Genomic DNA, 23213 nt, shown 5'->3' with positions numbered 1-23213 from the left:
AAGAACACACTCCTACAGTAGAGTAACAGAACACACTCCTACAGTAGAGTAACAGAACACACTCCTACAGTAGAGTAACAGAACACACTCCTACAGTAGAGTAACAGAACACACTCCTACAGTCGAGTAACAGAACACACTCATTCAGTAGAGTAACAGAACACACTCCTACAGTAGAGTAACAGAACACACACCTACAGTAGAGTAACAGAACACACTCCCACAGTAGAGTAACAGAACACACTAATACAGTAGAGTAACAGAACACACTCCTACAGTAGAGTAAAAGAACACACTCCTACAGTAGAGTAACAGAACACACTCCTACAGTAGAGTAACAGAACACACTCCTACAGTCGAGTAACAGAACACACTCCTACAGTAGAGTAACAGAACACACTCCTACAGTCGAGTAACAGAACACACTCCTACAGTAGAGTAACAGAACACACTCCTACAGTAGAGTAACAGAACACACTCCTTGTCACACCCTGACCATAGTTTGCTTTGTATGTTTCTATGTTTTGTTTGGTCAGGGTGTGATCTGAGTGGGCATTCTATATTACATGTCTAGTTTGTCTATTTCTATGTTTGGCCTGATACGGTTCTCAATCAGAGGCAGGTGTTAGTCATTGTCTCTGATTGGGAACCATATTTAGGTAGCCTGTTTGGTGTTGGGTTTTGTGGGTGATTGTTCCTGTCTCTGTGTTTGCACCAGATAGGGCATTTTCACATTTCTTGTTTTGTTAGTCTATTCATGTATAGTTTCTTTATTAAAGAACCATGAATAATAACCACGCTGCGTTTTTCCGCCTCGCCTTCAACTCAAGAAAACCGTTACACTCCTACAGTAGAGTAAAATAACACACTCCTACAGTAGAGTAACAGAACATACTCCTACAGTAGAGTAACAGAACACACTCCTACAGTAGAGTAAAAGAACACACTCCTACAGTAGAGTAACAGAACACACTCCTACAGTAGAGTAACAGAACACACTCCTACAGTAGAGTAACAGAACACACTCCTACAGTAGAGTAACAGAACACACTCATTCAGTAGAGTAACAGAACACACTCATACAGTAGAGTAACAGAACACACACCTACAGTAGAGTAACAGAACACACTCCCACAGTAGAGTAACGGAACACACTCCTACAGTAGAGTAACGGAACACACTCCTACAGTAGAGTAACAGAACACACTCCTACAGTAGAGTAACAGAACACCTCCTACAGTAGAGTCCTCCTACAGTAGAGTAACAGAACACACTCCTACAGTAGAGTAACAGAACACACTCCTACAGTAGAGTAAAGAACACCCTCCTACAGTAGAGTAACAGAACACACTCCTACAGTAGAGTAACAGAACACACTCCTACAGTAGAGTAACAGAACACACTCCTACAGTAGAGTAACAGAACACACTCCTACAGTAGAGTAAAAGAACACACTCCTACAGTAGAGTAACAGAACACACTCCTACAGTAGAGTAACAGAACACACTCCTACAGTAGAGTAACAGAACACACTCCTACAGTAGAGTAACAGAACACACTCATTCAGTAGAGTAACAGAACACACTCATACAGTAGAGTAACAGAACACACACCTACAGTAGAGTAACAGAACACACTCCCACAGTAGAGTAACAGAACACACTCCTACAGTAGAGTAACGGAACACACTCCTACAGTAGAGTAACAGAACACACTCCTACAGTAGAGTAACAGAACACCCTCCTACAGTAGAGTAACAGAACACACTCCTACAGTAGAGTAACAGAACACACTCCTACAGTAGAGTAACAGAACACACTCCTACAGTAGAGTAACAGAACACACTCCCACAGTAGAGTAACAGAACACACTCCTACAGTAGAGTAACAGAACACACTCCTACAGTAGAGTAACAGAACACACTTACAGTAGAGTAACAGAACACACTCCCACAGTAGAGTAACAGAACACACTCCTACAGTAGAGTAACAGAACACACTTCTATAGTAGAGTAACAGAACACTATAATAGATGCTTTATTGGACCTTTGTGTTCTGCGTTTCCCAACATCCCCGTAGATGCACGGGCCTCATTGAAGATAGCCTTGGTTAATTGCCTTGCTCAAGGGCGTAATGGCAGGAGATGTTACATGGGATTAGAGTGGCTTTTAGTGTCAACTAGCCCAGGTGTTGAACCAGCAACCTTCCAGCTGCTGGTTTACCTCTCTAACCTCTAGGCTATTCCCAGTGACTGAATTTAGTGAGTGAAGTTGCAGATTTAGCAAATCTATGATTTTAGGTAAGGAAATCAGACCACACCACACAAATCCTAACCCAATGCATTTTTCATTACTCCTATATCAACAAACAAAGGAAAACATATCACTATTGTTAGTGAAGTGAGCTGCTACATTGTTTTCATCCAGTCTTAAAGCATAAATGATGCATCATCAGAATGACAGATGGAGAGATTGTTTCTAAACATTTGACTTGTAGCTGCAATGAGCCAAACTGTCTTGCTGCTCCCACACTGAGGTTGAATGGGATTTCTTTATTGGCAACATTGACATATCAAGTGAAAAATCGACATTATCCTCCATGATGTTTTGGAGTTTACAGTCACTATATTGATACCATTAAGACAGTTGTGCATCACTCTTCCTGATTTGATCATCGTTGCTCATGGCATGAGACATTAGGATGAGATCCCTCCCCCACAACCCTATGAGTTGTTGACATTAGAGAATGTCATAGGCTCCATTGTGCACTTGTACTTCATACAAGCCTATGTTTGTATGTGACTAATACTTAGGTTGAGTGCTAAATCATCATATGTTTGTCTTTCCAGTTCTGTTTCCCACTGTCCCTTGTTTCATTATCTTATTGTCTGGTTGATTTCACTTTGTTGTTTCTTCATAATTTGACTATTTTTGTTTTTGCATTATGGTGATATTGTAGGTCTGTTCAAGTACAGTTTTATAACAAAAATATGTCTTCCTTGTCTCTCTCTCTGGTGTTTTAGGCTTGCCCTCACACGACTTCCCTCACCGCCACAAGGAGGCGATAGGGGTTATATTTTCCAAAACCAACGCTCTTAAAAATATATTTTGGCATATACTATTGCTGTAGCCTACTGTTTCAGTTGTCAGTGTAATTATAGATACAGTCTTAAAAGAGTGTTCGTAAAATCATCCCTTGAGTTAACAGCACTTTTGGCGCTATCTGTTTCCCTGCAGGCGCTTGGTGCTGAAGAACAGCATCCTCGCGGAGTTAATGTCTCTGGATGCATGTTCAATGAGGGAGCGCGCGCGAGGGCTCTGGAACCGAACTCTTGCTGCGAGAGCTTCTCGTCGATTGCTGTAGTCTTCACAGCCACTCCAACACAACGCACATCATATGTGGAGCTTTTCCAATGCAATATGAGTGATTTATCTCATGAGGGGTGAGACAGCACTGTGGAAGGTGTAGAACAGGGGAGGACAGAGAGCCGTTTTGCAACCCCTTGGTTTTGACGAGTTCAGGATTCCCGGAAAATTGAAGTATTTTTGATCATCTAAAGTAGAGCGAATCTTCAGAATTTCGTCGGACTAGGGGATGGACATCCGAAGTAACTCAAACGAGTTCATTTTATGTCGACAAATGTTGGCTGTCGAATATCCTTGAAATTAAAAAGTGTGTGGTATCCGTCCTCACCGTTTTTTTTATTTGACTAAAGTAAAAAAAAAAAGAATGGTTCCGCAGTTTTTCCCGCTTTGTCTTGTGCTCTGATAATTTCATTTCAAACGTTGTGAGCTGACTTGAACCGGAGAGACCGTGCTTTATGCTGTAACACATTTAGAAAACAAACTCAAACATACTCAAACGACTGGATATACTTTATTGAAACCAGCTTCAATTGATAATCTGATTTTGTTGCAGGGATTGTCAAAATCAGGTGAGTGGCAACCTGAACCTGATAATACAAAATGTTCAATTGTGTGTGCGCGCGCCTGTGCGCACGTAATGCTTTAGAAGTTATGAGAATCAGAGAACAGACCATGGAAGTAAAGTCATGGTTTATCCACGTCCTGTTAGATTCCTTATTTGAAAACCTTGTATTGCATTGCTGTTCATTTGCATTGCTGTTCATTGCGCTGTTCATTTGTTCAAATGGTTTCAACAGAGAGATGTTGATTGTTTCATTTCATTTAAGCACCACCGCATCCTGGTTTGTGTGACCGTGGTGGTGCGATGCAGGCTGAGGCTGAATGAGGCAGTGGGTTTAATTATTGTGGTCGTTTAATGGTAGAGCGCACATCACTGGTGTCACCCAGAGTTACGGGCTACCGGTAAAGCAGGCTGTCTGGCCACATTGATTTATACAATAAAGTAACTCCATAGATCAGGTTCCGGACTAGAGATCGACTGCAGCCAGACTTTAACTGTCCCTTCCAGCGCCGCTGCCCATCAATTGACCTCTGCTGGAAAGTGGGAAGAGAGAACATAAGAAACGGATCAACCGCAAAAAGATGACCAATAGATGCGGGAATGTTCACCTTGTAAGGAAATATGTGTGCACACCTGAAGGTGTGTTGGACAACTTTATCTGCCAAAAATGTAGAGAACTGACTGCATTCCTGTCATCTGGTGACATGATTATCACATCTGTGATATGGTATTGCTGCTAGATTTAAGAGGCACTCTTGATATATTCAGTGAATATTGTAGGCTAAATTAAGGGATTTGCCTTTGACCTCAAATGACCAAACACTACAATCATGACATGAGAAAAGTGTAGGGAGGTAGATGTTTCATTTTCCCTACACAAAACATGCCATGTTTAAATCTTTATGTTAGAAAAAAAAGTTGACGTAAATTGGCCCCTATACACACAGTCTACAACTTTGCACCTTATTGCACCTTAATTAAGAAAGAGCTACTCTAACAAAGACTGAAGGACTCACCTGCACTATTTCTTCTATAGGAACGTATGGTAGGTAATAAGGTGCAATGTTAGGGTGTTATTACCTACCATATGCAGAAGCAATAGTGCAAGTGAGTCCTTCAGCCTCTGTTAGAGTATCTCTTTCTTCACAAACAATTCCTTTGGAAGAACAATTTGCTCCATAACTGACCCAGTATTAGACCTGCTGCCTGAATTCTTCCACCTCTTACATTGCTACAGTGATTGCCTTGGAGAATAGCTTTTCCAAGCAATTATAATATCACCCCTGTCCCTCTAGTTGTTCATGTAGGTGTCAGGTCACATGACCTATAAGGAGTGCCTGACAAGGGCCTGGCGAATGCAGACCAATAGTAAATAAACCAATAGTTATCTGTTGTCATTTGATGAGTATGTCTAATACAATGAAAAAGCTGATATTCATTCCTGAATTTCTATTTGCCTTGTATGCATAAGCGAGGTCATGCAAGGTTAAGCATATGTTCTGCCTCCGTGTGATAATTACAGCGTTACTACCACGTTATTCTTTGAACTGAGGATATGTATCATGGAAGATAAACACACATTGGTGCTCATGGAGCGAGGCCAACTTTAATACTTCCACAGGGCACGATGAGCAAGTTCCATTCTGCATTTCGGAAAGGTTATCTGAAGAAGACCATTTTTAACGGTAGATTGTTTCTGCTCTGGGGGTGTTAGGTCATTTTACTTCCGTTTAAGTACAAACGGTTATTTTGTAGGCCAAAGACAAGAAGCAGAGTTGACATGAGGGAATGATGTTCACATCTTTGCTGAACCTTCGCCCTTTTAGCTTTTATCTTTTAGCTGTCCATGTGATATGGTTCAAGTAAAACTGAATTTATCAAGAATTTTTGCTCATCTCATCCAATTACCATGGCATGACATGGACCTACTAGCCATCCCTGTAGATTCAACAGAAATATTCAACAGACAGGAGAACAATAAGTAATGCATACAGGAGTAATATATACAGCAGACAGGAGTAATACATACAGCATACAGGAGTAATACATACAGCATACAGGAGTAATATATACAGCATACAGGAGTAATATATACAGCATATATGAGTAATATATACAGCATACAGGAGTAATACATACAGCATACAGGAGTAATACATACAGCATACAGGAGTAATATATACAGCATACAGGAGTAATATATACAGCATACAGGAGTAATACATACAGCATACAGGAGTAATATATACAGCAGACATGAGTAATACATACAGCATACATGAGTAATACATACAGCATACAGGAGTAATACATACAGCATACATGAGTAATGCATACAGGAGTAATGCATACAGCATACATGAGTAATACATACAGCATACATGAGTAATACATACAGCATACAGGAGTAATACATACAGCATACATGAGTAATGCATACAGGAGTAATACATACAGCATACAGGAGTAATTCATACAGCATACAGGAGTAATACATACAGCATACAGGAGTAATACATACAGCAGACATGAGTAATACATACAGCATACAGGAGTAATACATTCAGCATACATGAGTAATGCAGACAGGAGAAATACATACAGCATACAGGAGTAATGCATACAGCATACATGAGTAATGCATACAGGAGTAATGCATACAGCATACATGAGTAATACATACAGCATACATGAGTAATACATACAGCATACAGGAGTAATACATACAGCATACATGAGTAATGCATACAGGAGTAATACATACAGCATACAGGAGTAATTCATACAGCATACAGGAGTAATACATACAGCATACATGAGTAATACATACAGCATACAGGAGTAATACATACAGCATACATGAGTAATATATACAGCATACATGAGTAATACATACAGGAGTAATACATACAGCATACAGGAGTAATACATACAGCATACAGGAGTAATATATACAGCAGACATGAGTAATACATACAGCATACAGGAGTAATACATACAGCATACATGAGTAATGCATACAGGAGTAATGCATACAGCATACAGGAGTAATGCATACAGGAGTAATGCATACAGCATACATGAGTAATATATACAGCATACAGGAGTAATATATACAGCATACAGGAGTAATATATACAGCAGACATGAGTAATATATACAGCATACATGAGTAATACATACAGCATACAGGAGTAATGCATACAGCATACATGAGTAATATATACAGCAGACATGAGTAATACATACAGCATACAGGAGTAATACATATAGCATACAGGAGTAATACATACAGCATACATGAGTAATGCATACAGGAGTAATACATACAGCATACAGGAGTAATTCATACAGCATACAGGAGTAATACATACAGCATACAGGAGTAATACATACAGCAGACATGAGTAATACATACAGCATACAGGAGTAATACATTCAGCATACATGAGTAATGCAGACAGGAGAAATACATACAGCATACAGGAGTAATGCATACAGCATACATGAGTAATGCATACAGGAGTAATGCATACAGCATACATGAGTAATACATACAGCATACATGAGTAATACATACAGCATACAGGAGTAATACATACAGCATACATGAGTAATGCATACAGGAGTAATACATACAGCATACAGGAGTAATATATACAGCAGACATGAGTAATACATACAGCATACAGGAGTAATACATACAGCATACATGAGTAATGCATACAGGAGTAATGCATACAGCATACAGGAGTAATGCATACAGGAGTAATGCATACAGCATACATGAGTAATATATACAGCATACAGGAGTAATATATACAGCATACAGGAGTAATATATACAGCAGACATGAGTAATATATACAGCATACATGAGTAATACATACAGCATACATGAGTAATACATACAGCATACATGAGTAATATATACAGCAGACATGAGTAATACATACAGCATACAGGAGTAATACATACAGCATACATGAGTAATACATACAGCATACATGAGTAATACATACAGGAGTAATGCATACAGCATACAGGGCTTTTGTGGAGCGATGGGTAACGATGCTTCGAGGGTGACTGTTGACGTGTGCAGAGCGTCCCTGGTTCCCTCCCAGGTCGGGGCGAGGGGACGGACGTAAAGTCTATACTGTTACACATACAACATACAGGAGTAATGCATATAGCATGCATGAGTATTGCATACAGGAGTAATGTATACAGCACACCGGAGTGATGCATACTTTATACAGGAGTAATGTATACACAAGTAATGCATACAGGAGTAATGCATACTTTATACAGGAGTAATGTATACACGAGTAATGCATACAGGAGTAATGCATAATTCATACAGGAGTAATGCATTGAGGAGTAATGCATTGAGGAGTAATGCATTTGCGAGTAATGTATACAGGAGTAATGCGTAAAGAAGCCTACAATGCCAAGGTACTGTATATGAAGACATATCCATTGAGTTCGTGTTGAACCAAACAGTAGAAGTTAACCTCTGTGTCCTCAGGAGACCAGTCCAGCACCCTATACTGTTATGGTGGCTCCTAGTCCCTCCAACAATATCAAGCAAAACGGTGTCTAAATGAAAACAGATGGAGGCACAAATCCCCAGGTGGTAGCAGGCTCACCTTAGCTGTGACCATTTATCACCGTCAACCTGTTCATCATAAAGACTTTACTTTTAAAGGGAGGGGAGCGCCCAGGCCCGGGCAAGATCACGGCTGAAATGTTAATTTATGATGTTCAATGGAGCTCTTTGGGTTTTATTGTTGACATCTATAACCACAAGGTTGAAATGAGTTTCCGCCAGATGCTTTTTATGGCATGTCAATGGGCAGCCGGCCCCTGTAGCGTGCCGGGACAGAGCAGCCCTCTACCGCTTCTACCACCTCTACCACCTCTACCACTTCTACCACCTAACCCCACCTCTACCACCTCTACCACCTCTACCACCTAACCCCACATCTACCAGCTCTACCACCTCTACCACTTCGACCACTTCTACCACCTCTACCGCCTAACCCCACCTCTACCACCTCTACCACCTCTACCAATTCTACCACCTCTACCACCTCTACCACTTCTACCACTTCTACCAACTCTACCACCTAACCCCACCTCTACCACCTCTACCACCTCTACCACCTAACCCCACCTCTACCAGCTCTACCACCTCTACCACTTCGACCACTTCTACCACCTCTACCGCCTAACCCCACCTCTACCAGCTCTACCACCTCTACCACTTCGACCACTTCTACCACCTCTACCGCCTAACCCCACCTCTACCACCTCTACCACCTCTACCAATTCTACCACCTCTACCACCTCTACCACTTCTACCACTCTACCCACCCTCTACCACTTCTAACCCCACTTCTACCAACTCTACCACCTAACCCCACCTCTACCAGCTCTACCACCTCTACCACTTCGACCACTTCTACCACCTCTACCGCCTAACCCCACCTCTACCACCTCTACCACCTCTACCACCCTACCACCTCTACCACCTCTACCACGTCTACCACCTCTACCACCTCTACCACTTAACCCCACCTCTACCACCTCTACCATTCTACCACCTCTACCACCTCTACCACTTCTACCACCTCTACCACCTCTACCACTTAACCCCACCTCTACCACTTCTACCACTTCTACCACCTAACCCCACCTCTACCACCTAACCCCACCTCTACCCCACCTCTACCACCTCTACCACCTCTTGTACTTCTACCACCTCTACCATCTCTACCACTTCTACCACCTCTACCACTTCCACCACCTCAACCACCTAACCCCACCTCTACCACCTCTATCACCTAACCCCACCTCTACCACTTCTACCACCTAACCCCACCTCTACCACCTAAACCCACCTATACCACCTTTACCACTTCTACCACCTCTACCACCTAACCCCACCTCTACCACCTCTACCAACTCTACCACTTCTACCACCTAAACCCACCTATACCACCTCTACCACCTCTACCACTTCTACCACCTCTACCACCTCTACCACCTAACCCCACCTCTACCACTTCTACCACTTCTACCACCTAACCCCACCTCTACCACCTCTACCACCTCTTGTACTTCTACCACCTCTACCATCTCTACCACTTCTACCACCTCTACCACTTCCACCACCTCTACCACCTAACCCCACCTCTACCACCTCTACCACCTAACCCCACCTCTACCACTTCTACCAACTAACCCCACCTCTACCATCTAAACTCACCTATACCACCTTTACCACTTCTACCACCTCTACCACCTAACCCCACCTCTACCACCTCTACCAACTCTACCACTTCTACCACCTAAACCCACCTATACCACCTTTACCACTTCTACAACCACTACCACCTAACCCCACCTCTACCAGCTAACCCCACCTATACCACCTAACCCCTCCTCTACCACCTCTACCACCTAACCCCACCTCTACCACCTCTACCACCTCTTGTACTTCTACCACCTCTACCATCTCTACCACTTCTACCACCTCTACCACTTCCTCTACCACCTAACCCCACCTCTACCACCTCTACCACCTAACCCCACCTCTACCACTTCTACCACCTAACCCCACCTCTACCACCTCTACCACCTCTACCACTTCTACCACCTCTACCACCTCTACCACTTCTACCACCTCTACCAACTCTACCACTTCTACCACCTAAACCCACCTATACCACCTTTACCACTTCTACAACCTCTACCACCTAACCCCACCTCTACCAGCTAACCCCACCTATACCACCTAACCCCTCCTCTACCACCGAACCCCACCTCTACCAGCTAACCCCACCTATACCACCTAACCCCTCCTCTACCACCAAACCTCACCTCTACCAACTAACCCCACCTCTACCACCTCTACCACCTAACCCCACCTCTACCACCTCTACCACCTCTTGTACTTCTACCACCTCTACCATCTCTACCACTTCTACCACCTCTACCACTTCCACCACCTCTACCACCTAACCCCACCTCTACCACCTCTACCACCTAACCCCACCTCTACCACTTCTACCAACTAACCCCACCTCTACCACCTAAACCCACCTATACCACCTTTACCACTTCTACCACCTCTACCACCTAACCCCACCTCTACCACCTCTACCAACTCTACCACTTCTACCACCTAAACCCACATATACCACCTTTACCACTTCTATAACCACTACCACCTAACCCCACCTCTACCAGCTAACCCCACCTATACCACCTAACCCCTCCTCTACCACCTCTACCACCTAACCCCACCTCTACCACCTCTACCACCTCTTGTACTTCTACCACCTCTACCATCTCTACCACTTCTACCACCTCTACCACTTCCACCACCTCTACCACCTAACCCCACCTCTACCACCTAACCCCACCTCTACCACATCTACCACCTAACCCCAACTCTACCACCTAAACCCACCTATACCACCTTTACCACTTCTACCACCTCTACCACCTAACCCCACCTCTACCACCTCTACCAACTCTACCACTTCTACCACCTAAACCCACCTATACCACCTTTACCACTTCTACAACCTCTACCACCTAACACCACCTCTACCAGCTAACCCCACCTATACCACCTAACCCCTCCTCTACCACCGAACCCCACCTCTACCAGCTAACCCCACCTATACCACCTAACCCCTCCCACTCTACCATCAAACCTCACCTCTACCAACTAACCCCACCTCTACCACCTCTACCACCTAACCCCACCTCTACCACTTCTACCACCTCTACCACTTCACCACCTCTACCACTTCGACCACCTCTACCACCTAACCCCACCTCTACCACCTAACCCCACCTCTACCACCTCTACCACCTCTTGTACTTCTACCACCTCTACCACCTCTACCACTTCTACCACCTCTACCACTTCTACCACCTCTACCACCTAACCCCACCTCTACCACCTCTACCACTTCTACCACCTCTACCACTTCTACCACCTCTACCACCTAACCCCACCTCTACCACCTAACCCCACCTGTACCACTTCTACCACCTAACCCCACCTCTACCACCTAACCCTACCTCTACCAGCTAACCCCACCTCTACCACCTCTTGCACTTCTACCACCTCTACCACTTCTACCACCTCTACCACTTCGACCACCTCTACCACCTAACCCCACCTCTACCACCTAACCCCACCTCTACCACCTCTACCACCTCTTGCACTTCTACCACCTCTACCACCTCTACCACTTCTACCACCTCTACCACTTCTACCACCTCTACCACCTAACCCCACCTCTACCACCTCTACCACTTCTACCACCTCTACCACTTCTACCACCTCTAACACCTAACCCCACCTCTACCACCTCTACCACCTACCACCTCCCCACCCTAACACCTAACCCCACCTACCACCTCTACCACCTAACCCCACCTGTACCACTTCTACCACCTAACCCCACCTCTACCACCTAACCCTACCTCTACCAGCTAACCCCACCTCTACCACCTCTTGCACTTCTACCACCTCTACAACCTCTACCACTTCTACCATCTCTACCACTTCTACCACCTCTACCACCTAACCCCACCTCTACCACCTAACCCCACCTCTACCACCTCTACCACCCTTGCACTTCTACCACCTCTACCACCTCTACCACTTCTACCACCTCTACCACCTCTACCACCTCTACCACCTAACCCCACCTCTACCACCTCTACCACTTGCACTTCTACCACCTCTACCACCTCTACCACTTCTACCACCTCCACCACTTCTACCACCTCTACCACCCCCACCTCTACCACCTCTACCACTTCTACCACCTCTACTACTTCTACCACCTCTACCACCTAACCCCACCTCTACCACCTCTACCACCTAACCCCACCTGTCTACCACCTCTACCACCCTAACCCCACCTCTACCACCTCTACCACTTCTACCACCTCTACCACCTCTACCACCTCTACCACCTAACCCCACCTCTACCACCTCTTAACCCCACCTCTACCACCTAACCTGTACCACCTCTACCACCTAACCCCACACCTCTACCACCTCTACCACTTCTACCACCTCTACCACCCTACCACTTCTACCACCTCTACCACTTCTACCACCTCTACCACCTAACCCCACCTCTACCACCTCTACCACCTCCCCACCTCTACCACTTCCTAACCCCACCTCTACCACCTACCACCTAACCCCACCTCTACCACCTAACCCCACCTAACCCCACCTCTACCACCTCTACCACTAACCCCACCCCTACCACCTCTACCACCTCTCTAACCCCACCTCTACCACTTCTACCACCTCTACCACCTACCACCTCTCTACCCCACTTCCACCACCTCTACCACCTCTACCACCTACCACCTCTACCACCTAACCCCACCTCTACCACCTCTACCACTTCTACCACCACCTCTACCACTTCTACCACCTCTACCCTAACCCCACTTCTACCACCTAACCCCCACCACCTCTACCACCTCTACCACCTAACCCCACCTCTACCACCTAACTACCTCTACCCACCCTCTACCACTAACCCACCTCTACCCACCACCTAACCCCACCTCTACCACCTAACCCCTACCACTCTACCACCTCTCTACCCTACCCTGAACCACCTCTACCACCTACCACCCCCACCCTACCACCTACCACCTAACCCCACCTCTACCACCTCTATCCCACCTCTACCACCACTACCACTTGAACTACCTCTACCACATCTACACCCTACCACCTCTACCACATCTACCACCTCTACCTAACCCCACCTCTACCACCTACCACCTCTACCACCTAACCCCACCTCTACCACTTCTACCACCTACCACCTAACCCCACCTCTACCTAACCCCACCTCTACCACCTCTACCACCTCTACCACCTAACCCCACCTCTACTCTACCCTCTACCACCACTACAACCTCTGCCACCACTAACCCCACCTCTACCACCTCTACCACCTACCCACCACCTTTACCCACCTCTACCACACCTAACCCCAACTAACCACCTCTACCACCTACCACCTCTCTACCACCACCTCTACCACCTAACCCCACCTCTACCATCTACCTCTACCAAACCCACCTCTACCACCTAACCCCACCTCTACCTCCTCTGCCACCTAACCCCAACTCTACCACTTCTACCACCTAACCCCACCTCTACCACCTAACCCCACCTCTACCACATCTACCACCTCTACTACTGAACCCCACCTCTACCGCCTAACCCCACCTCTACCACCTCTGCCACCTCTACAACCTAACCCCACCTCTACCACCTCTACCACCACTACAGCCTTAACTACCTCTACCACATCTACTACCTCTACTACCTCTACCACCTCTACCACCTAACCCCACCTCTACCTCTTCTACCACCACTACAACTTGCTACCTCTAACATCTACCACACCTCTACCACCTCTACCTCTACCACCCTCTACTACCTCTACCACCTCTACTACCTCTACTACCTCTACCACATCTACTACCTCTACCACCTCTACCACTTCTACCACCTCTATCACCTCTACCACCACTACAACCTGAACTACCTCTACCACCTCTACTACCTCTACCACCTAACCCCACCTCTACCACTTCTACCACCACTACAACCTTAACTACCTCTACCACCTCTACCTCTACTACCTCTACCACCTCTACCAGCTAACCCCACCTCTACCACCACTACAACCTGAACTACCTCTACCACCTCTACTACCTCTACTACCTCTACCACCTCTACCACCTAACCCCACCTCTACCACCTAACCCCACCTCTACCACCTCTACCACCACTACAACCTTAACTACCTCTACCACCTCTACCACCTAACCCCACCTCTACCACCTCTACCACCACTACAACCTGAACTACCTCTACCACCTCTACCACCCACCTCTACTACCTCTACCACCTAACCCCACCTCTACCACCTCTACCACCACTACAACCTGAACTACCTCTACCACCTCTACTACCTCTACCACCTCTACCACCTCTACCACCACTACAACCTGAACTACATCTACCACCTCTACTACCTCTACCACCTCTACTACCTAACCCCACCTCTACCACCACTACAACCTGAACTACCTCTACCACCTCTACTACCTCTACTACCTCTACCACCTAACCCCACCTCTACCACCTCTACCACCTAACCCCACCTCTACCACCTCTACCACCTAACCCTACCTCTACCACCTAACCCCACCTCCACCACCTAACCCCACCTCTACCACCTCTACCACCTAACCCCACCTCTACCACCTCTACCACCTCTACCACCTAACCCCACCTCTACCACCTCTACCACCTAACCCCACCTCTACCACCTCTACCACCTCTATTACCACTGCAACCTGAACTACCTCTACCACCTCTACCACCACTGCAACCTGAACTACCTCTACCACCTCTACCATCTAACTCCACCTTACCCCCACCTCTACCACCTAACCCCACCTCTACAACCTCTACCACCTAACCCCACCTCTATCACCTCGATCACCTAACACCACCTCTACCACCTCTACCAGCTAACCCCACCTATACCACTTCTACCACCTAACCCCACCTCTACCAGCTAACCCCTTCTCTACCACCTAACCCCACCTCTACCACCTCTACCACCTAACCCCACCTTTACCACCTCTACCACCTAACCCCACCTCTACCACCTCTACCACCTAACCCCACCTCTACCACCTCTATTACCACTGCAACCTGAACTACTCTACCACCTCTACCACCTCTACCACCTCTACCACCACTGCAACCTGAACTACCTCTACCACCTCTACCATCTCTACTACCTCTACTACCTCTACCACCTCTACCACCTAACCCCACCTCTACCACCTCTATCACCGTTACCTGCTGCTGTTCTCACATGGTTATATACATAATAATTGAAATGTGGTTGTCATTTGGAATTAGCCTTTGAGCAGGACGAGACTTTAAACCAGGACAAGTTGTGGGGGAAGTTGTTTATGTAAAGATAAATCACCCACCAAAGTGCTGAGACATGACTTCTCTTTGAGCTGCCACTGCCTGGAACATAGTCATACTTTTAACCAGCCACTCAATACATTTATTCACATGAATATTTTATGCAGGCATTTATAATTAAGTTTTACATGTGCAAATCCAGTTTTGAAGCATGCTTTGTAAGATCGCAGTACATAATAATCAAACCCCCAAAAGAGAGAGGTTACTTAGCATTTAATTGGCCTGTCTTGTGGCGGAGACTGGGTGGGCGCAGGCCATTGTGTGGAAGATAAACATTTGGAGGGCAACTTATTGTTTCATGTGCACAACTTGCATTATGCTCACGGGACTATGTGTCAATTGAATGAGCTGAATCTGGACCTCTGAGAGAATTTGCTGAGACAAAATGTTTCTGTGGAATTCTTAGTTAGATTAGGGATCATCAGTTCAAATTTATTTCATCAAGTGATTATTGTGATCTTATAATGAGCTTGATCATTTGTGAAATAAACTCAGCAAAAAAGAAACGTCCCTTTTTCAGGACCCTGTCTTTCAAAGATAATTTGTAAAAATCCAAATAACTTCACAGATCTTCATTGTAAAGGGTTTACACACAGTTTCCCATGCTTGTTCAATAAACCATAAACAATTAATGAACATGCACCTGTGGTAGGCAATAAAGGTCACAGTTATGAAAACTTAGGACACTAAAGAGGACTTTCTACTGATTCTGAAAAACACCAAAAGAAGAGGCCCATGGTCCCTGCTCATCTGTGTGAACGTGCCTTTGGCATGCTGCAAGGAGGCATGAGGACTGCAGATGTGGCCAGGGCAATAAATTGTGATGTCTGTACTGTGAGATGCCCAAGCCAGCGCTACAGGGAGACAGGACGGACAGCTGATCGTCCTCGCAGTGGCAGACCACGTGTAACAACACCTGCACAGAATCGGTACATCCGAACATCACACCTGCGGGACAGGTACAGGATGGCAACAACAACTGCCCGAGTTACACCAGGAACGCACAATCCCTCCATCAGTGCTCAGACTGTCCGCAATAGGCTGAGAGAGGCTGGACTGAGGGCTTGTAGGCCTGTTGTGAGGCAGGTCCTCACCAGACATCACCGGCAACAACGTCGCCTATGGACACAAACCCACCGTCGCTGGACCAGACAGGTGTGGCAAAAAGTGCTCTTCACTGAAGAGTCGTGGTTTTGTCTCACCAGGGGTGATGGTCGAATTCGCGTTTATTGTAGAAGGAATGAGCGCTACACCGAGGCCTGTACTCTGGAGCGGGTTCCATTTGGAGGTGGAGGGTCCGTCATGGTCTGGGGCAGTGTGTCACAGCATCCTCGGACTGAGCTTGTTGTCATTGCAGGCAATCTCAACGCTGTGCGTTACAGGGAAGACATCCTCCCTCATGTGGTACCCTTCCTGCAGGCTCATCCTGACATGTCCCTCCAGCATGACAATGCCACCAGCCATACTGCTCGTTCTGTGCGTGATTTCCTGCGAAATAGGAATGTCAGTCTTCTGCCATGGCCAGCGAAGAGCCCGAATCTCAATCCCATTGAGCACGTCTGGGACCTGTTGGATCGGAGGGTGAGGGCTAGTGCCATTCCCCCCAGAAATGTCCGGGAACTTGCAGGCGCCTTGATGGAAGAGTGGGGTAACATCTCACAGCAAAAACTGGCAAATCTGGTGCAGTCCATGAGGCGGAGATGCACTGCAGTACTTAATGCAGCTGGTGGCCACACCAGACACTGACTATTACTTTTCATTTTGACCCCACCCCCTTTGTTCAGGGACACACTATTCCATTTCTGTTAGTCACATGTCTGTGGAACTTGTTCAGTTTATGTCTCAGTTGTTGAGTCATGTTATGTTCATACAAATATTTACACAGTTTGCTGAAAATAAACACAGTTGACAGTGAGAGGACGTTTCTTCTTTGCTGAGTTTATATTAATAATCGTATTATTAAAATCCATTAGTTATTTATTCAATGTCTATGTTATGTAAGCTATTCCCTCTTTATGTCAGTTTTAATTATGTTGACATTTGCAATAAAGGGGAATATTGAATCTTGACAGAAGAGCCTTTTCTACTGTATTCGTTCTTTAATTAAAAGATGCATTATATCATAACACTATCACTACATCAATAATAACGCCACAAGTCATCCTGATGATCTGCAACCTTTTAAATCTGACACCAAGATGGAGGAGGCTGGGTTCTGTGTTGACTGGCTGTCGGTCAGACGCAGCATAGCCACAGCAGCAGCCTGGCCGTTTCCCCTTCATCTGGCGCTGGAGGTATGGCACAGTATGACACCTAAAATTGCAGGCCACAAAGTTAGCATCTCCAGCCCTGCAACAATGATCCCTGGCAAATGGAAGTCTGTCATTACAGCCTATAAATAGGGTGGCTAGAGGTACCACAGGAGGTCTACAGAAAGGCTGTCAATTAAAGGTGTTCCTTCTCAGGGAAAATCTTTCACCAGGCATTCCTCTCTGAACCTGCTATAGGGCATTGTTGGACACCCACGCAGCCTCGATTCTGACCCCACAGTTTCACACCATCGTCTACAGCAGGCTCCTACAGTGTATTTGTGTGGAGTTTTATAGAATGCATTTAGCCTCCTTTGTACAGCCTTGCTTTGGAATAGTCCACCTGTTGTTAGGAAATACTGTTCTAAACAGATGCTGCACAATGCCAAATGGCTAATTAACATGCACAATAATCATCAATACCATTTGGCAGCAGGTTTCATTATTGGTGAACTGAATGAGCATGCTTATTATAGATAAGTATGACATAGCCATGAGACATATGCAGCTTCTATATGGGAAAGTCATGGCTAAAAAGATTCCTGGATCAAGGGTAATAAATGTCTGTTGCCTATGTTTGTCTTCCTCCAGTAGAGAAAACAAACAGGGTCACTTAGCTACACATGCAGGAACATGCAGAGCTATACACTAGGTCATTTAGAAAAGGAACCAAATTGGGTTATCACCCATTGCATTTGCATTCAGAGCTTTATCCGTGGATTGGATGAAGCGCAATGCTAGAGGCAGTATAGCAGTGATAGTGGGCTTGACTCTTCTCTCTTTCAGACACAACATCCTAGAGGCAGTATAGCAGTGATAGTGGGCTTGACTCTTCTCTTTTTCAGACACAACATCCTAGAGGCAGTATAGCAGTGATAGTGGGCTTGACTCTTCTCTCTTTCAGACACAACATCCTAGAGGCAGTATAGCAGTGATAGTGGGCTTGACTCTTCTCTCTTTCAGACACAACATCCTAGAGGCAGTATAGCAGTGATAGTGGGCTTGATTCTTCTCTCTTTCAGACACAACATCCTAGAGGCAGAATAGTGATAGATAGTGGGCTTGACTCTTCTCTCTTTCAGACACAACATCCTAGAGGCAGTATAGCAGTGATAGTGGGCTTGACTCTTCTCTCTTTCAGACACAACATCCTAGAGGCAGAATAGTGATGATAGTGTGCTTGACTCTTCTGTCTTTCAGACACAACATCCTAGAGGCAGTATAGCAGTGATAGTGGGCTTGACTCTTCTCTCTTTCAGACACAACATCCTAGAAGCAGAATAGTGATGATAGTGGGCTTGACTCTTCTCTCTGTCAGACACAACATCCTAGATGCAGTATAGTGATGATAGTGGGCTTGACTCTTCTCTCTTTCAGACACAACATCCTAGAGGCAGAATAGTGATGATAGTGGGCTTTGACCCTTCTATCTTTCAGACACATCCTAGAGGCAGTATAGCAGTGATAGTGGGCTTGATTCTTCTCTCTTTCAGACACAACATCCTAGAGGCAGAATAGTGATGATAGTGGGCTTGACTCTTCTCTAGATGCAGTATAGTGATGATAGTGGGCTTGACTCTTCTCTCTTTCAGACACAACATCCTAGAGGCAGAATAGTGATGATAGTGGGCTTGACCCTTCTCTCTTTCAGACTCAACATCCTAGAGGCAGTATAGCAGTGATAGTGGGCTTGACTCTTCTGTCTTTCAGACATAACATCCTAGAGGCAGTATAGCAGTGATAGTGGGCTTGACTCTTCTCTCTTTCAGACACAACATCCTAGATGCAGTAGAGTGATGATAGTGGGCTTGACTCTTCTCTCTTTCAGACACAACATCCTAGAGGCAGTATAGTGATGATGGTGGGCTTGACTCTTCTCTCTTTCAGACACAACATCCTAGAGGCAGTATAGTGATGATAGTGGGCTTGACTCTTCTCTCTTTCAGACACAACATCCTAAAGGCAGTACAGTGATGATAGTGGGCTTGACTCTTCTCTCTTTCAGACACAACATCCTAGAGGCAGAATAGTGATGATAGTGGGCTTGACTCTTCTCTCTTTCAGACACAACATCCTAGAGGCAGTATAGTGATGATAGTGGGCTTGACTCTTCTCTCTTTCAGACACAACATCCTAGAGGCAGTATAGTGATGATAGTGGGCTTGACTCTTCTGTCTTTCAGACACAACATACTAGAGGCAGTATAGTGATGATAGTGGGCTTGACTCTTCTGTCAGACACAACATCCTAGAGGCAGTATAGTGATGATAGTGGGCTTGACTCTTCTGTCAGACACAAGATGAGTATTTCTTTCTCAACTTTTACGTGTCCATTGTAAGCCTCTCCATCTGTTGTGTCTTTGGCTGTTTCTTCTCCTTCTTGGCTGACTCTAGGGTCACTGAGGAACGGGGGAACAATCTGTTCAGCTCCACTCCAGTTCTCCAGCCCCAACAGGGAGACGGCTTACAGTAGGAACGTTCACAAGGAATAATTCTCAAACACCTTCTCTCACCTCCTCTTCTCTCTCTCTCTCTCTCTCTCTCTTCTCTCTCTCTCTCTCTCTCTCTCTCTCTCTCTCTCTCTCTCTCTCTCTCTCTCTGTCTCTCTCTGTCTCTCTCTCTGTCTCTGTCTCTCTCTCTCTCTCTCTATTTCTGTCTGTCCATCCATTACTATTTAATATCCAAAGCTTCCTGATGAGCTAATGAACACAGTGTCTCAATGGTTACAGTAAACCCCACTAACTTTTGGAAAGCCTCATAAAGAAAGGCAGTGATTAGTAGATGGGTAACAATAACAAATCAGATATTGAATAGCTCTTTAAGCATGGTCTAGTTTATAGTTTATGCAGTGCATTATGTATGAAACCGCCCAGACACATCAAAGATACAGTCGTCCTGAACTGAGCTTCAGGACAGGACGGAAACTGTTCAGGGATGTTACCATGAGGCCATTGGTGATTTTAAAAACAGCTACAGTGTTTAGCGGCTGTGATGGGAGAGAACTGAGAATGGATCAACAACATTGCAGTGACTCTACAATAGAGTGAAAAGAAGAATACAATTATACAGAATAGACATTTTCCAAAACATGAATCCTGTATTCAACAAGGCACTAAAGTAACTGCAGAAAAAAAACAGCAAAGGAATACCCTTTTTGGCCTAAATGCAAAGTCTTATGGTTGGGGCAATTCCATTGGCTCTGTGCCGTTGCACCATGTATGTGGCCTCGCTATTGTTATTTTGCTGCTGCTGTTTAATTATTTGTTACTCCTATTTTCTACATATCTTTTTTTACTTATCTATTTTCTTACTTAACACGTTTTTCTTCTCAACGTCTTAAAGCGTTGTTGGTTAAGGGCTTGGTAAGTAAGCATTTCTCTGTAAGGTTGTTTCACCTGTTGTATTCGGGGCATGTGATGTATACAACACCTCAGTCAGTAAGTGATGAGCATAGTGGTGGCTGCGTCAGGGTACAGGAATGCTTGACGTCGGCAAAGACGGGGATAACAATAAACAGGAAGGAGCTAAGCATAGACACAATCCTAGAGGAAAACCTGCAGTCTGCTTTCCACCGGACACTGGGAGATGAATTCACCTTTCAGCAGGACAATAACCTACAACACAAGAACAAATCTACATTGGAGTTGCTTACCAAGAAGATAGTGAATGTAACTGAGTGGCCAAGTTACAGTTTTGACTTAAATATGCTTGAAAATCTATGGCAAGACTTGAACATTGCTGTCTGTCCATGATCCCCAACACCTTCACAGAGCTTCAAGACTTTTGAAAAGAATAATGGGAAACTATTGCACAATTCATGGTGTGCAAAGCTCTTAGAGACTTACTCCAAAACACTCACAGCTGTAGTCACTGCCAAAGGTTGTTTAAAAAAGACTTGGATTGACTCAGGGGTGGAAACTTATCTTAACAATTGTTATTTTTCATACATGTAAACTTTTTGTTTCTTCCATTTTGATATTAAATAGTAGATCAATGACCCCAAAAAATCACAACTAATTCATTTCAATCCCACTTTGTAATGCCACAAAAAACAAAATCAAAATCAAATTAATACTCATAATAGCCACTGTATGTGCTGTGTGAAATGGTTTTCAAAGAGTTGATGAAAAGACACAGAGGAGGATTGTGTCTGATTTCTCTTCCAGAAGGGGCCCTTCATGTAACATTATTGATGAGCTGGAAGAAGATACAGTGGTCCGACAAATAGATAAGCGATGGTACGACTTCAATGAATGAAAGGGACATTATTAAAGTGTTAAAAAGAGGTCCATTACAGAGCAGTCCTAACCAGCCAGGAACATATATGCCCTATATACTGGCCCTATATACTGGCCCTATATACTGGCCCCCATCTCTAATACCTTGCATGGGAGATTGTTGAGCTTTTACCTGCAACAGGACAGGTTGTTCTACACTGCTGCTGCCACCCACATTTTGTACAGCTCCCACTCTACTCTGAGGCCACTGCTAAAAAGCCAGCCTGTTGGCTGTGATTTGATTAGAAGTGGCTTAATGGTGCCATGTGTCACCTGGATATGCAATGTCCAAGCCTGCCATTCACTGCACTGGAAACACTGCACACCGTTTTCTACAGTAGATGATGGGACTTAAGCCTTCGTGGCTAAAACAATTATCTTTCGAAAGGTTTTCATAAGAATGGAAGCTGATTGATCTCAGATACAAAAGGTGAACAGCAGGAAATTTCAAGAATCCAATCCAGCCGTTATTGAGATCTTTTCTAATGAACTGATAGTGTACGAGGAAATGTCAAATGAATGCATTCTTATCTTCCCATTCATTTCCTACTGCTGATCCATCTTTGTACTACAGTGAATAGTAAATATTCATTAAACAAAGAAAAAGATGCAGATCTCTGA

At 45.0% G+C, this 23213-nt stretch overlaps 1 protein-coding gene across 1 annotated transcript in view; it reads left to right on the top strand.

Moving 5' to 3' along the window:
• Nucleotides 1-3210: 3210 nt before the first annotated feature.
• The window catches only part of LOC112256032 (X-linked interleukin-1 receptor accessory protein-like 2), a 424604-nt gene continuing 404601 nt past the window's right edge, over nucleotides 3211-23213 (top strand). Inside the window, exon 1 of the mRNA XM_024428971.2 lies at nucleotides 3211-3933. The gene's annotated coding sequence lies outside the window, so the exon portion shown is untranslated. The remainder of the gene's footprint in view (nucleotides 3934-23213) is intronic.

Source organism: Oncorhynchus tshawytscha, linkage group LG08 (assembly GCF_018296145.1).
Source record: "Oncorhynchus tshawytscha isolate Ot180627B linkage group LG08, Otsh_v2.0, whole genome shotgun sequence".
In the NCBI taxonomy this organism is placed as follows: domain Eukaryota; kingdom Metazoa; phylum Chordata; class Actinopteri; order Salmoniformes; family Salmonidae; genus Oncorhynchus; species Oncorhynchus tshawytscha.
This window is presented reverse-complemented; position numbering and strand designations above follow the sequence as displayed.